The following is a 16,367-nucleotide window of genomic DNA, read 5'->3' as shown; positions in this document are numbered from 1 at the left end:
CTCTTGTACTGGTGATTAAATCACTGTGAGCTCATTCTTTTTGATCATTGGCTGACCCCTAAGCAGACTGAATTTTACCTGCAAGATGGCATTTCAAAGGGTTTTGATTGATTCTGATATCTTCTTTCGTGGTGTGGATGCTCAAAACCACAAACAGTCAGCATGTATTTTCTAGCATGAATTTTTATATTTTATTACATTATATATATATTATATATATATATATATATATATATAAAATACACCCTGCAGGTATCAGGCTATAGATTGATTCACAGATTGAGACGAGGTGGTACAGTGCAGTGAATGTCTTGTTTGATGTGTGGAAAATGGGTCGCAAAGCAGATGTTAATGATTGGCATAAAGGATTGATTGCATTTGGGCGTGCCAAAGGAAACAGTATGAAGGAATTAGCTGAATTTGCAGGTGTATTGAAGTGAACGGTCATAAAGGTCAAACAGCAGTGGCAGAAATCCCAGTCTACAGGAAATTCTCATCAAAATTGGGCCAAAAGACGAAACTGATGAACAGAGACTGCCGACGTGCTTCACGGCTTGTGAATAAAAATGGCTTCACAAGCAGGTCCTCACAACCAATTTCTGAAAGAACACTCCGCAGGGAACTGCATATCATGGATCTATGGAGCAGAGCGGCATGCAAGAGGCCTTTGCTCACTTCTGCTTACAAAGTTGCCCATTTACTGTGGGCGAAGAGACACAAAAATTGGACTGTTCATGACTGGAAACATCTGTTATCTGGTCAGATTAATCTCATTTCTGCCAAAACTCCAGTCAGTGGGAGTGCTGGAAAGAGAGTCTATTGGTTGACCGTGATGATATAGAAGTCAGGTGATTCCCCACTGATTCATGGGGAAGGGAGTTCTCAACCCAGTTCATAGACTTAATTGAGCCTGCAAGAGAAAGGGAACAAGCAGAGGACATGTCAACGGCAGGAGGTGTGACAATATAAGTGTGAATCAGTGGATTTTCTGTTCTTTATTGAATACTGAGGAAATATTGAGGATTAAGTGCAGTAATTATTGCCTGTTGTAACATACCATGCAATACAGATACACCAGACTAGGTTAAACAAACAGAGGACTGTTCATTTAAGGGGGTTAAAACAGAGATGAAATATTCCTTTTCATCTGTTATTTTATGTGGTCAACGCTGGAGCAGCTGTCTGCCGGGTTCGACTCAGGATAACGCGCCGATATTTTCGATGGCGGGATAAAGATTGACTCTCACTTTGATATCCAGTTGCTGTCAGTGGAAAAAAAAGCATGTAAAGAAACACGTGTTTACACGTCAACAGGAGAGACCTGGTTTGGATCTGACTTGGAGTTGTCATGGTGATGTTTTTTGATTGAAAACCTGAACATATGTGGAGATGATGGAGGAGAACCGTGGACAGGGGAGTTTCATTCTTGACATCTCTGTGGTACAGTCAAATGCATTTTTGCTTGAATTTCTTGCAGAATACACTTCTGCTGTCACGACACATGAAGTCATCTGACCGAGGACATTTATATGAGTCAGCGAAAGATTCACACAACTCATGCAAATTGCATCGGAAAGTCTGACACAGCATGGTAAAATGAACTCTTACTTACAGAGGCCATATAAGCTTGGAGACAGAGTTCATTTTAATAATGTAGGAGTTTAGCATTAACTCAAAGACACCATGGTCGGTTCCAGATTTTCATTCCTTGCTGTCATAGCTCTCTATAATTTTCATAGCTTGTATAATAGACACTGAACATTTCACAGAAATTACTGAACGATTTCTAGGAGTTACTGAATGATTTGTAGTAGTTACCTAATGATTTGGAGCAGTTACCGAATGATTTGTAATAGTCATCATATACATTTCTAATAGTTGCTGAATGACTCATTGTATTTACTGAACAATTTCTAGTAGTTACTATAACTGTAATGTAATGTACACACTGCAGTGCTAACTCAGCTTACAGTATCTCCAAAATGGTATTATGCTTTTCAGAACTATCCACTGCTCCTTATGTCAGATAGCATATAAATATGGCAAAGCATCAGAAAAAACGGCTAAGAGTAAGTTAAGCACTTAAAACAGTAAAAGGTCAAGTAAAACTTCCCTTGTTAAATGTAGAGCAAGGTGTCAAGTACCATTCAGGTGTGCAATGCCAACCTTTTCTCACACAGAATACATTAGGGCTATAATTTTCTTGGACAAAATGAAGAAAAACTGTGTATTTTTTCATGCAAAATTTTCATTTAGCTCCTGCAAATTCCTATAGACCAATGAACGACTCATCGTAGTTCCTGGAAGATCCAAAATAGTTCAAGTAGTTCATAGTAGTTACTGAATGATCTGTAGTAGTTACTGAAAGATTCATAGTGGTTAGTGAATAATCCACAGTAGTGACTGAATGATTCACAGTGGTTACTGAAAGATTCAATGATCAGTTGCAGTTACTGAATGATGCATAGTAGTTACATAACAATTCATAGTAGTAGTTCAGTAACCCATAGCAGTTATTGAATGTTTTGTAGTACTTACTGAACAATCCATAGTAGTTACTGAATGATGTGTATGTTCTCTTAATAATCCATAGTACTTACTAAATAATTAATAGTAATTACAGAATGATCAATAGTAGTTACTGGATGATTTGTAGCAGGTACTGAATGATTCGTAGTGGTAACTATTAATCATAGTAGTTCCTGAATGATTCATCGTTGCAACTATATTATTCATAGTACTTGATGAATGATTCATAGTAGTTACTGAATGATTTAAAGTAGTTACCGAATGATTCGATTCATAGTAGTTACTGTACAATCAATAGAAGTTACTGAAAGATTTGTAGCAGTTACTGAATGATTCATTGTAGTTCCCGAATGACTGATAGCAATTACTGGGTGATTCACAGCAGTTGATGAATAATTAGCACTAGTTACTGGATAATTTGAAGTAGCTACTAAATGGTTCACAGTAGCTTCTGAAAGATTGACATTAGTTGATAAATGATTTCCATAAGTTGCTGAATGATTTGTAATGTGTTAATCACTTGTATAAGTCAAAGAATGATAATTATTAATTCTGTTAGTAAAATATAGGTCAAGTCAGTAACTGCTGAACTTAAACACCTGGGATGATATTCCAAGAGAACTTTCTCAGAGCAAATGTAGAAAAAATATTTACAACACAAAGTGTGCTGTCTAATGTGATCTCCCAAAGAATTCATGAGCCTTACAATGAACAAGGGCCATTTTGCTGGACTGAAGTTGTAAGTAAAGCTACCTCTTGCACTTCTTCATACACCCTGGCTCATGCAAATTCCTATGAAAGAGTGATTAAGAGATCCTGCTGGCAAGCATATGAGGGCTGCAGAGGATGATTTGGTCAGCCTGCGTGCTACAGCTGCACCAGGCGTGCATAAATACCACCTGAAAGACAATTATACGGATCTGGATGTGAGGCGGCAAATTAAAAGCCCCAGACAGTGAAGGCTGAAATCAAAGCAGGTTTTCTGCAGCCGTGTCTTGGCGCTGACCTTAAGGAAACTTCACCTCCTGCAGAGGAACACATACTGAGACGCCTTCTACCTGCCTCCTATCAAAACTTTCTCACATTCTCTATCTGTCTTTTTCTCTCTCCCCGTCTTGGTTGTCTCTCTCTCTCTCTCTCCCTCTACATATATATCTTTTTCATATAACTTCCACTGGTGCTTTTCCATCTGTGCACCATTCCATTTCTCTCTCTCTCTCTTTCTTCTTGCATAGGAGAAAAGTAAGAAACTACTATTACAGTAGCATTACGATGATACTAGCCTATTTCAAAGGTGACCCATTTTACAGAACACCAGCACAGCATATGCTGTAGAGTCAAACCCTAAAGACTGAGACTGCAGCAGAGAACTGGGGCCCACAATATGCAAAGACATCAAATGAAAAATAAAGAATAAGCCATTTTTGTTCAGCATTAAATTTCCTACAAAATAAAAAAGGAAGATGGAGTCAAAATTGACTCAAAATTGACCTATTTTACAATGTTACTTAATGTACCAGGTCACACTAAGCATAGAAAAAATACGTATTTTCCCATATTCTTCCATTTAAATGTAATGACGTGTGCCACATCTCTAAAACATCATCTGATTGAGTAACACTCATTTGTCAAAGTAATATTGACCAAATCCATATTTATGCCACATTTTAAAAAATACTATCAAAACTATGAACATACTGAATTTTACTCAACACTTCATACTGCACCGCACTAAATCCACTTAAACAGATGACAAATGCTGCGTTTACATGTTGACGTCTGAAATTGAAACCGAAACGATGGAAAATTCCGCCATTGGCAGCAGTCAGTGAACATTACATTAAGAGTTCAATTTTACCAACTTCACTCCACTGTGGCATAGAAGCTGTGAGATTTTTTGGGACTTTTTTTTGGGAGACACAGATGCCAAATTTCTCATTATTAAAGTCCAAACAAACTCAGTTTTCTACAATCAACACTGCTAAAGCTCTCCTCTTATTACCAGGCATTTTTTCAAGTAACACTGTCACCATATGGCTTCATGCCGCCATCAGTCACGAATCATAATGCAGGGAATGACACTTTTTTCAACAGCAATATGTAAATACAGCATTATGCTTTCTTTGTGATGAAATGTAGTTGGATATGACCATGGATATGGTCAGCAAAAAATACTGACCATATCCATGACATGCTTAGAAAAGCATATTTTGAGGCAATGTATTACTATAATGAAACACATAGTCATACTGCCCACCCCTATAACCAGTAATATCATGTTTTACTTCCCTATTTCAGCCCCCCTCTACCTATCATGGAGAGCAAATACTCAGCTAGCTCAGAGACCCTCCCCTGATACTATGTTTCACACCCAAATACGTACGACGTGGTATGATTTCAGATTCACATTAAAATGAAAAAGCTAAAAATTGTCACTCTTTGGCACGTAATAAGAAACGACAGGAATGGCACTCAAAGTCCTTAGAAGTCTAGTTATTACTGTCATCATTTTTAATTAATTATTTCAGTCCTTTTTAATTATTGTGGTTATTTTGTGCAATTAAACTAAATGTAAGAAATGTTCATGGCACATAGGCCAAGAGAGACCTAGGACCTAGAGCTAAAATCTCATAAAACTAATTACCCTCTGGCAATTGCCCTGAAAATTGTCTTGTTTCAGTTAATATCATTATAAAACATTCATTTCTTTTTTCCTTCATACATTACTGTCTCCTTTTTGAGGTAGAACATTCAGCACAATACAACAGGTCAAAAACAGAAACAGGATGATGCATCAGATCTTTCTTAATGGAAAGATCAGAACTATCTTTTAAAAGCTTCACATACACTGCAAAAAAAAACATATATCTTGGCAAGTGAAGCCATTTTAAATCAAGTGTAAATATCTAACATTTCCCATTATGAAGTAGTTAAATGAATATTATAAGATTATTAAACTGCTCGAGTTAACTTGAACCAGTTTGACCATTCTCTGTTGACTTCCTTGATGCAATCACCATATACAATTTGCCTCAATTTAACACTCGGCTTACTTACACTGCAGATTACCACGCAAACCGCATGCTTCCCTGTCCACACACTTGTGAGATGCAGGACTTAAAAAGCAATGTGAAATATCAGAGCCATGAAGGGACAACATTATTAAGAAATGAAGCCATTTCCTATTAAAACATTGCATAGCTATGTAATTCTACTCCAGCTAGTAAAACAGAGTATGTGAAACATTAAGTCATAGCACTACGTTTATATGTTGAAAAGTTCCAAGAAAACAAGATTAATAATGCTAGATAGAATATATGGCCACAAATCCATTTTAAACAGCATAGTTCATTATAGATATTTCTAGTGTCCATGGCAGGGATCCCTTACAAACAATAAGAACAGTCCATAATACCACACAGAAATTCACAATATATATATATATATATACACATATATATATATATATATATGTGTATATATATATATATATATATTTATATAATGTTTTAGAATGAACTGTAACAACATCTGTAACAACACATTATATGAGGAACATAGATTTTAAACTGAAGAAGAGAAAATGTCAGTATTGTGAGTATTAGGAATGGTATCGGGAGGGAAAAGGTCAGATTGGTGCACTGAATTAAAACAAGTAAAAGAATCAAAAATGTCTACACATTTTGGTAGTAAAAGATGTAAAAATGTCTAAAAATAGTTTGATTCACCTTATAACATTTTACAACAACCTGAAAATAATATAATATAATAATGGCATTTTTTTCTTTCTATTCTACTCATCCTAAAACACCTGATTCGGCTCATCAGATCATTATGCATTCTTCAGGCTGGAAGACACAACACATACGCAAGTGTTCCAGAAATGGATTGAATTAAAAGTGCTATACTGCTAAGCTAACACATTTTCTCTTTCTTCCCCGAGAAGTATGACATTAAAAGAACAAAAAGAATGAAATTCAGAGCATGGCTATGCTTTATTTCTTTTCCACCCTTTTTCTATCTCTCCGTATACAGTTCCATACATTGTAGTGCTGTCAGGCTCAATATAGAGCCAGCTACACACACACTGCACATAGATGAGGATATTAACACTCGCTACTGATTCATTCAGAATATACCAGTAATCTCTCACAATGAATCTCTCTCTCTCTCTTTCTCACTCTCTCTCTCTGTGTCCTGTAATTAAAGTGAATGGTTGTAGTCAGCAGATCACAGCTCCTCAGGTTAGCACTCACGCCCAACTTGTTAGCCCACACGCAACCCAAAGCCAGCTCAATTACACACAACAGTATTTATCATTCAGAATAGAAAATTACCTGCCTCACCCTTCAGCCTCCTACTATTACTACACCACTCAGAACAGGAGAGAGAGAGAGTGAGAGAAAGAGAGAGAGAGAGAGGGAGAGAGAGAGAGAGAGAGAGAGAGAGAGAAGGATGCAGGAACAGAGAGAAAAAAGGGAGAGAAAAAGAAAGAGTAAGACTGAGAAAGAGAATGGAAAGAGAGAAAAAGGAAAAAAGTGAGAATAAAAGAGAGAAATAGAAAAAGACAAAGACTGAGATAGACAAAAGATAAAGACCAATATAAAGAGATAGAAATGAGACAAACAGCAAACAAAAGAGAGAAAACAAACAGAAAAAACGGAGGAAAAAGATTTGATTTGAAATGGGAGAGACAATAATGGAAAGGAAAAAGGAAAAAAGGAAAGAAGAGATCAAATCAAATAGAGCAAAACAAAGAGAGAATAAGAAAAACTGAAAGAGACCAAGAGAAAAAGAAAGATTACAAGAGAATGAAAAGAGAAGCCAACACAGATAGAGACAGAGAATCTGACAGAGAGAGCAGGTTTACAAAAGAACGAGGGAGAGGGGGGGGGGTGCAGAAACATAGAGAAAAAAAGGACAGAAAAAGAAAGAGTAAGACTGAGAAAGAGAATGGAAAGAAAGAAAAAGGAAGAGAGTGAGAATAAAAGAGAGAGAAAAAGAAAAAGACAAAGACTGAGATAGACAAAAGACAAAGACCTACATAAAGAGATAAAAATGAGAGAAACAGCAAGCAAGAGAGAGAGGAGAAACAGAAAAGGAAGGAGAAGAAAAGGGAGAGAGAATAACAATTAAAAGGAAAAAGAGAGATCAAACAAAGAGAGAGAAACAAAGAGAGAAAGAGAAACACACTGAAAGAGACCAAGACAAAGACAAAGATTACAAGAGAATGAAAAGAGAACCCAACACAGACAGAGATTGAGAATCTGATAGAGAGAGCAGGTCTACTGAAGAATGAAGGAAAGAGAGAAAAACTAGGTGAGACCAACAGAGAAAGAAAGACAAGAGACTGAGCAATACAAATAGAGAGAGAGAGATAGAGATGAGAGAGAGAAACATTCCAATACATGACCACGAGACCAACAGAGTGTAAGACAAGCCAGTATGCATGTGAGAAAGAGAAAAAGAGAAAGAGAGAGAAAGAGTGAGGGAGATAGAGAATGGAATGGGAGAGAGACACAGAGGAAGGAAAAGAGAGAGAGAGGGATAAAAAGGAAGGAAGAGTGCGCTGACCACGGTTTCAGTATTAATCAATCAAATGGGAGGTAACGGGAATCCAGCATGTGTTTCTGTAAGGACTCCATCGTCTCTCTCTCTCTCTCCTAAAAGCCCTGACCACACCACATGGCCAAAACACATACAGCCCTGTGTTCCCTGAGACATGTCAATAGGACACCAACCACAACTCAACATGAGACGATGACCCTGAGATATTAATACCAACCACCTAATAACCGAGAAACACAGAACACTCTGCTGTTTCTCTCTCCTGTGTCCTTTGATAGTGTGTTATTCAGCTCAGAAGTGACCTTTCAGTGGTCAAATACGTTTGTTTGCAGCTATGAGGTTGGACAAGCTTTAAAGAACGCTGACAAACATCCTATTCAACTTAATGAGAAACGTCCTCAAAATATCTTCATCTGCTTTCTTTATTTCAAATGACATTTATTTTGTATCACTATATTTACATGCAGACCGATGGCGTAATAGCATTAAACCTCTAAGGCCAATATGAAAGTGTCTATTTCTGCCATTTAATCTGGTGTTCTCTGTTAATCAGGTGATTTCTCAATGTTCCTCTTGGATTTATTTTGAGTTTGTGTCACAAAAAACCTCTTTGAACAATTATGCAATTCACAAATTGGAATGTAAGTCACAAATCAGTCACGCTTTATTGCTACTCTGATTAAACAAATTAATATTTAGTGCTCAACTATCTGAACTGTGCTCTGAATGAGCTCATGTTCTCTCTCTAGATGAAAAACAAGGTGCACCCTACAAGAAAAGAGGCCTCGGCAATCTTGCATACAGTGAAAGAAACACAGTAGCGCACAGAAAGTTCCAGCTCTATGCAATGTACTTTTTTAAATGATATTGCTGCTGCTGCTGCTTTTTTTGGGATCCGGTAATTGGCTTACTGGGTTCATGGGGTTAAACCTAGAGTAAATGCTAGAGTAACCACGATACGATCATTTGAACTAGAGGTGGGAGATTTGGTAAAAATATAACATTACAATACTTTACGACATTTTCACGATACAGGATTTGTCACAATATTTATCTCTTCAAACATCTGATCAGTTGGAACTTAGAAAATTGAACCTGTAGTGCTACATTTTAAAAATACTCTCAAAAACTGTTAATACAGTAAATTTTATTCAATATTTTGCATACTGTGTTGCACTAAATCCGCTTGAATGGGACTAATTTTGCTCTCTTTATAATGAATCATGCAGTTGGTCAGTGTTTTACAAGTACTGACGATAAGCATAGTCTATTGTATTGAGACAATGTCATATTGCCCTAATATGAACAGTTCAATTGTCTAACTAAGGTTCAAGTGGACCCAACCCTAATGTTAACCTCAGCAACCAAAATCAGGTTTGGCCTCTTTTACTGTTTCCTAATAAAAGCTGCAGTTTTGGGGGAAAAACATTTCCTGTTCATTTGGAGAGCGGCCACATGACTCCACCAGCACTTAATCAGTGGTGGCGCCAAATGTTTTTCATGCAGAGGTGTTACAGGGATGCTGAAACATTTGAAGGGGGTGCTATACCTACGGCTGTTGTGGCAATATTTTAACACCTAGTGGGTCAGGGGGTAACAGTCACTGACCCACAGTCTAGCTACATGCTGAAATATTGAAAGGTTCACCCACTCTTTACACTGGCGCCAGTCTTTGAGTTACTTTTGTGTAATGATACATTTAAAAAATGTTTTATTTTGTAGAAAAATGTTTTTCCCAGAGATTGTGGTGAGGTTGTCATGGAACCATCATGGTGTTGTGTTGATCCTTGCTGCTGGACAACCACAGGCCATGGCGCTATAAACAGGCTTCTGGGCACAGATAAGCAGTACTGTAACTGACCTTCATACTGACCTTCACTGTTTAGTTTTGAACTCTTACGTTAATTTTTTGGAAGGAATAAGAAAGTGATCCACGTCTAAATGGCTAAGCAAAAAGAATCCACTCCAACAATCTTGTGAGAGTATAATAAATACATGTTGGTGACTAATTTAATTTATAATTAATATGAAAATGAAAATGAGCATTTTACAGGGGGTGCTATCAGCGCTGCTAAATGATTTTTACCCCTCAGCACCATCCTAGCACTGCTCATGTTACATGTTTGGGTGTTCACAGCTCACCTTCCACCTTAGTGTTGAAGTTTACCCTGCATTTCCCTCCTCCACAGTATTTCTCCTTACTTTATTCTTCCTCCCTACTTTTATCCCATGTGTGGTGTTGGGGTCTGTGGGACCCATTTCCAATGTTTACCAGAAGCAAAATCATGTGACCCCAGATTCCTTGACATTTTTCTGTGAAGAACATTTAAAATAACACATTTTCAATGACTTCACACTGTTCACCCCCTACACATTTATATTACACATGTGGTGTTGGGGTGAACCCAGGATGGATAAAAGTGTGGAGGTGCTGTGTACCTTCACTCTGTTCTCCTCCTACATGGCCTGTTTTTAGTGTGTGTGTGTTTCTGTGTGTGCATGTGTTTGCATATGTGTGTGTGTCTGTGAGGGTGGACAACATGGGCAGGCTGCTTACTGGCTACAGCTGCTAAAGGAGAACGCTACACTGGACACTTGTGATATTTTTAACATCTGGTATTTTTACATAAATCGTTATGGCTGTATTGATTAAAAAATCAATAATGCAGTGGGTCCACCAGACCACTGAGTAACAAACACCACACAAGGGTTAATACATGTTGTTAAGGATTAACCAGTTGTTAATCTGGCATGCTGGAGTCACCCATATATATATATATATATATATATATGAACTTCTATGTAAAGATATTTAGTTTTAGGATTAAACAGGTAAAGGCTTACATCTCAATATATCAGTGCAGCATGAGTAAATTTAGAGATTTGAACTTTGCACAGATTGTTGTTTTATAATATTTTTTATTTTATTCATTAATTTGCCACAATAGGCTCAGTCCAAAAATTCCTACAGAGTATTAAGCTAGCTCTTGTGGACCTTTTTCACAATCTGACTAAAACAGCCAAGCGTTCAGGGCCAAAATAGTCCAAAATAAAAAGACTACACTTCAATGTTCCTTCTCTCTGACGGCCTTGGAAAAACCCTTCAATATTCATTTAGAGTGACACTGAAGTGTCTTTACTAAAGGATGCTACATATTACTTTTTGCAACAAAAATCTTCCACAACCCAAAATCCTTTTTCATTCTGAGCACAAACTGCTCACTATCACTCGTTTATATTGCATTTACACATTTTAGATGATTTTATGCAGTTATTCCAGTCACAGAGTGAGTGTTGTGAAAACGAGTCTCCTGACTTGTCTGCTGTTCAGCAGAGCGGCTGTGTGTGGTAATTTGGTAATTACGTCTAAGTGGAGTCATCATCCCTCTCGTATAAAAACAGTGGAACAGCAGCAGAGAGAGAGAGAGAGAAAGAGAAAGAGACAGAAAGAGAGAGAGAGAGAGAGAGAGAGAAAGAGAGCGAGAGAGAGAGCTGCAGACAGACTGATATAAACACTAAAAGGGTCAACTGCTGTTCTAAAGCTTCTCGTTTACCCTCTGTATTCTCACAGCAGAATATGATTCTTCATATTTCTGATATTTGCTTTTTTATCTCAAATGTAAAACAACACTGAAAGTGCACGATACGTATTTGAAAGTCATCGGTACAGGGCTATATTGCAGATAATGAAAGTCTGAAAGACTATTCATGATTTATTGTAATCATTCAACAGGCAAAAGGCACATTTCCAGAAAGAAATCTTACTATTTTTTTGGCTTTTATGTATTATGTATGTATGTGTTTTTAAAACAATCTGAAGCACCCAAAAACACACTGAAGATAAATACATTTCTCATCCACCAGTATTGTGAAAACTAAAAATGGATATTCTTGTCTAACGTCCACTATTCTATTTACGGTACTGTGCAAAAATTACCTAAGGCACCTAAAAAAAGTAATTTTTAAAATTCCACACTTATTTGCTCAGAAAAAACACAAGTTTTACAATAAATACAAATAACATTCAGTACAATAAGTAAAGAAGTAAGCAATTAGTGATTATACATATGTCAATGTGTTCATTTGACCATTTCCAAACCTCTTCTCATGGAAGCCCAGTATTATTCATAGTTATTATCCAGTACCTGATTTGGCTAATTAATATATGGTAATGGATGTTAATAAGTTTGTGATGCCTGGAGGCATCCAGGAAAAATCTCCAACCAAACTTTAAACTTGTTCTTCAAACTAGCTCACAAGATATGAACTGCTAAAAAAAAGGACGGCTTGGTGACTGTAATATAGCATTATTTTGAGGTGTGTAAACAACCCACAGTCAGAGTTAGCCCAGCTGAAGTACAGCCTCCATATGGTGGGGTTAGTTTAACACAGGCACATGCCATACAAATAAAATTTCTTTCAATTTTATTGTTGTTGTGCTGATATTTGCTCTTCTACTTTGTGGTGGAAAAAAATCAGTCTATTACAACTAAACTCACCCAAATTCAGGGTTACACTACATGACTTTTACCATGATTTTAGCCTAAAATCTTAATCTGGCTGAGGCTGTGCCAATTGGCTCTAGTCTGTAGATTTTGGGTCTGCGCCCTTCGCCTCTGACTTTTTTCCTCCTGATCATGTTTCAGACCAGTCAGAGTACATCAAACACGTTTGATTTTTTGGACTGTGTACTCCTCAGTGATGCAATCTGAATGGACTCCTCAAACAGGCAATGAAAACAGAGTGCAGAAGAAGAAAATACAGCTAGTAGGAAAAGAAGAATGGCAAAAAAACACTTGTGTAGCGAAGACTTTCAATGAACTGAGTTTAGCCACAATCGACTGCCTCTACATTTATAATTCTAAAACTACCACAGTAATCACACCTTTACATTCATGACCCTCACTATGTTTACCTGTTGCTTCTTTACTGTGTCAGGACAAAGGATGGCGTCAGTTTATTTGCATCATCTAACAGGAGAATGTGCATGTGTGTGTGTGTGTGTGTGTTTACATGAGTTTGGGGAGCTCAGTTCAGTTCTGCAACAATTTAAGATTTGTGCAGTGTTTGATCCTAAGTAGTTTAGTGTGTGTTTCCCAATATTTTAGTCACCCCACAAACAAAAAAAACAGTTGGACAGTGTGAGATACCTGGTCTTTTTTTAATAGTCTGTATGGCTTTAAAAGTCCTGTAGTGTAATCCAAGACTTATGGGGATAGTTGTTATGTAGCATGTAATGCAATTTAATAGTTTTAGCTGAATTGTTTATAAACTGTAGATGCTAGAAACAATGTTTATTTTCCTTTGTAGCAGAGATGTGTAAGTTGTATGAACAATATATTACTCTCTCAATTGTATTTGAAACTATATATATTGCTATTCATTTATACTAACTATAAAATGTTTTGCCAGAAGACTAGCCTATTTTATTGTCAGGAAAATGCTGGTATACAACGATATAAAACATAGATAATATAGGATACATAGATAATATAGGATAATAAGTATTGTTAGTAAGCAGTAAAGTGCTATTGCTATTGACGTTTAATTCACAAAAAGATAAAAATGTCTCTCTGAATTATGAAAAGATGAAGCTCTTCTAATTCAAGGTTGAATTTTGTATGCAATTATTCCAACAGGATTGCAAAATTTGATCTCATACAAAGTGCACTATGACCCACTTACAGAAACCTGACAAGCATCGCCCCAAGGGACCCCCCGTCCTTGTAAGAGCGTGTGTGGTGTGTGTGCGCTCACATACATGTATGCCAGTGTAAATGTGTCTCGGCATGTCTCTGTCTGACAGGTGAGAGATTTCCCATCTTCTCTTTCTGTCATGCTGGTAACGTCTGCGTCTTTCTGACACAAATCCATGTCTACTGAGAGAGAGAGAGGGAGAGAGAGGAAGAGAGAGAGAGAGCGAGAGAGAGAGAGATGGAAGAGAACAGGGGAGAGAAACAAGGGAGAGACAGACAACGAGAAAGGACAGATAAATGGGAGAGAAAGCGAGAGAAAGAGAAACGGGACAAAGATAAAGCGAGGGGACAGATAGACAGAAAAAGAGAAATGGGAGAGAGAAAAAGAGAGAGAGAAGGAGGGAGGGAGAGAGGAAGAAACGGAGAGAGAGAAAGAAAGTTTGGGAGACAGACAAAGGGAGAGATTGTGACGAGAGAGGGAGAGAGAGAGAGGAACATGGGAGAGTGGGGAGGAGAGAGAAAGAGACAGAGAGAGAGAAAGAGAGAGACATGGGAGAGAACATGGTAGGGAAACAAGGGAGAGAGAGAGGCAGCAAGAAAGGACAGATAAATGGAAGAGAAAGAAAGAAACGGGACAAATAAAGAGAGGGGACAGATACAGAGAAAGAGAGAGAGAGAATGTGAGGGAGAGAGAAAGAAAGTAAGGGAGAAGGATAAAGGGAGAGATTGTGACGAGAGAGCGAGAGCAAGAGAGAGAGAGGTGTAAATGAAACACATGCCAGTTTTGGGTTCAAGACAACAGTCTGTGATTGTGTGCTCACTAAAAGGTCATTAGAGCTGAAAATAAAACAGAAGGTTATGTGTTTAACATTCAGCATCACTGCTAATCAAGTCACCTCAGCTTTGGCTAATTCAGCTTTTATGAGTGCTGTTAAACAGTGGTAAACATGCCCCTGTCCCAACTTTTTTGAAACGTGTTGCTAAGTTTAAATGATTTGCAGCTCATTGCATCCTGTTTTTATTTTCATTTTGTATAGCGTCCCAACTTTTTTTGGAAAAAGGGTTGTACCTGAGTATTGTTATAAGGATGATACTGAAGAAATTCCTAAATAGAAGTCTGTCCACTATGTCCCACACAAGCACATTTTCTCTCTCTTCCTCTATGTTGTTAACTTTTTTTTTTTTACCTAGTCACAATTCATTATAGTAATATTAGAGGTTTTAAATTCATGATTTAAATAAACAACCAAACTTAATCAGAATAAAGAAAAAACAAGAACAATCTGCATATTGTTTGTCATAACAAAGTCTTCCTACTCCATTCTAGAGTTGCCTTACTTGATTAACTCATTAAAAAATAAATCAATTAAAAATACGTTCTCTATGACTCCGCGAAGATTTTGTTTGTCATTTGAATGTTAAACGTAATTAATTCACAGGTAATTAAAAAGCTGCATTCAGCAGGCTGAAGATTCTCCAGAAGTGGGAACTATTAGCACTTAAATGTAGAGCTGTTTAATTCCAGAAAATCCGGAGCCATAAGCCCCTTTCAAACACTCTATTTTAAGCAGAACTTCAACGACGATTAAATGGGGAAGGAGTGAACACAACAGGGGTAAAATGCAGTAAGACCAGCGTAGAAATTTACCTGTACAAGGACTTGAACAGTTCCCAAAGATTACAAACTGTGATCATTAGTGGCAAAGCAGGTATTCCGAGTGAAAAACATCACAGAAGAGTCATTTTTACATGACTGCCTCTCGAGAGAAGAAGCAAAAATCTGCCCCCCTTCAGTTTGTATGGCTGTATGTAGCACGACCATCTATTACCACAGCACAAATATATGACCTGTAAGCAACTTTTTCTAACAAATTTTACATTTTACTTACACTTGTGTTGCTGTATGTATGTAGTGTTACAGTCGTATGCATCATTTTGGGCCCCCCCTCGTCAAATTACTTACTTATTTTCTAAGTAAAATGAACATATACATTCTCATCAGGGAAAGACTTATGCACGTTTTAATGCACAATTACTATTTAATTGCTGAATTTAGCACATCATGAAGAAAAAAATAAAACATAAAAAATAAAGTTATGGCACATTTTTAATGTTTTACAGTATCGCTGCTACAGAAATACTCAGTAAACTCATACCTCTCATGCTAGCATAGAATGAGCACTAAAAATTGTAGCTGGAATTTCTATGTCGGAGGCTCAGGAGGTATCAACACTTAGTAAATGGCTCACATTTGTGATTAATGAATAAACTGGTATTTTGATTGGTTAATGCAAAAAATGGAACTTCAAATGTGATTTGAAAATGTCATAGCGAGTGTATTTTTCATTTAAGTTTTTGCTTTATTTATTCAGAAGAATTTAACACTGACAGTAAACTTAATCAGTTATTTTTGGGTGGGCTAGTGACAAAAGTGGCTGGGCCCAATCATACTGCCGTAACTACCTATTAAGTCATCAACAGAGGTTTTGTTATGATGGCCATGATACAAATACATCTTTTAGTATACAATGAATTATAACTCTTCATTAACATATAACATATAATCTCTGGCTC

This window comes from Colossoma macropomum, unplaced genomic scaffold (assembly GCF_904425465.1).
Source record: "Colossoma macropomum unplaced genomic scaffold, Colossoma_macropomum, whole genome shotgun sequence".
Classification (NCBI taxonomy): Eukaryota; Metazoa; Chordata; class Actinopteri; order Characiformes; family Serrasalmidae; genus Colossoma; species Colossoma macropomum.
Note: the sequence above shows the minus strand (reverse complement) of the source record.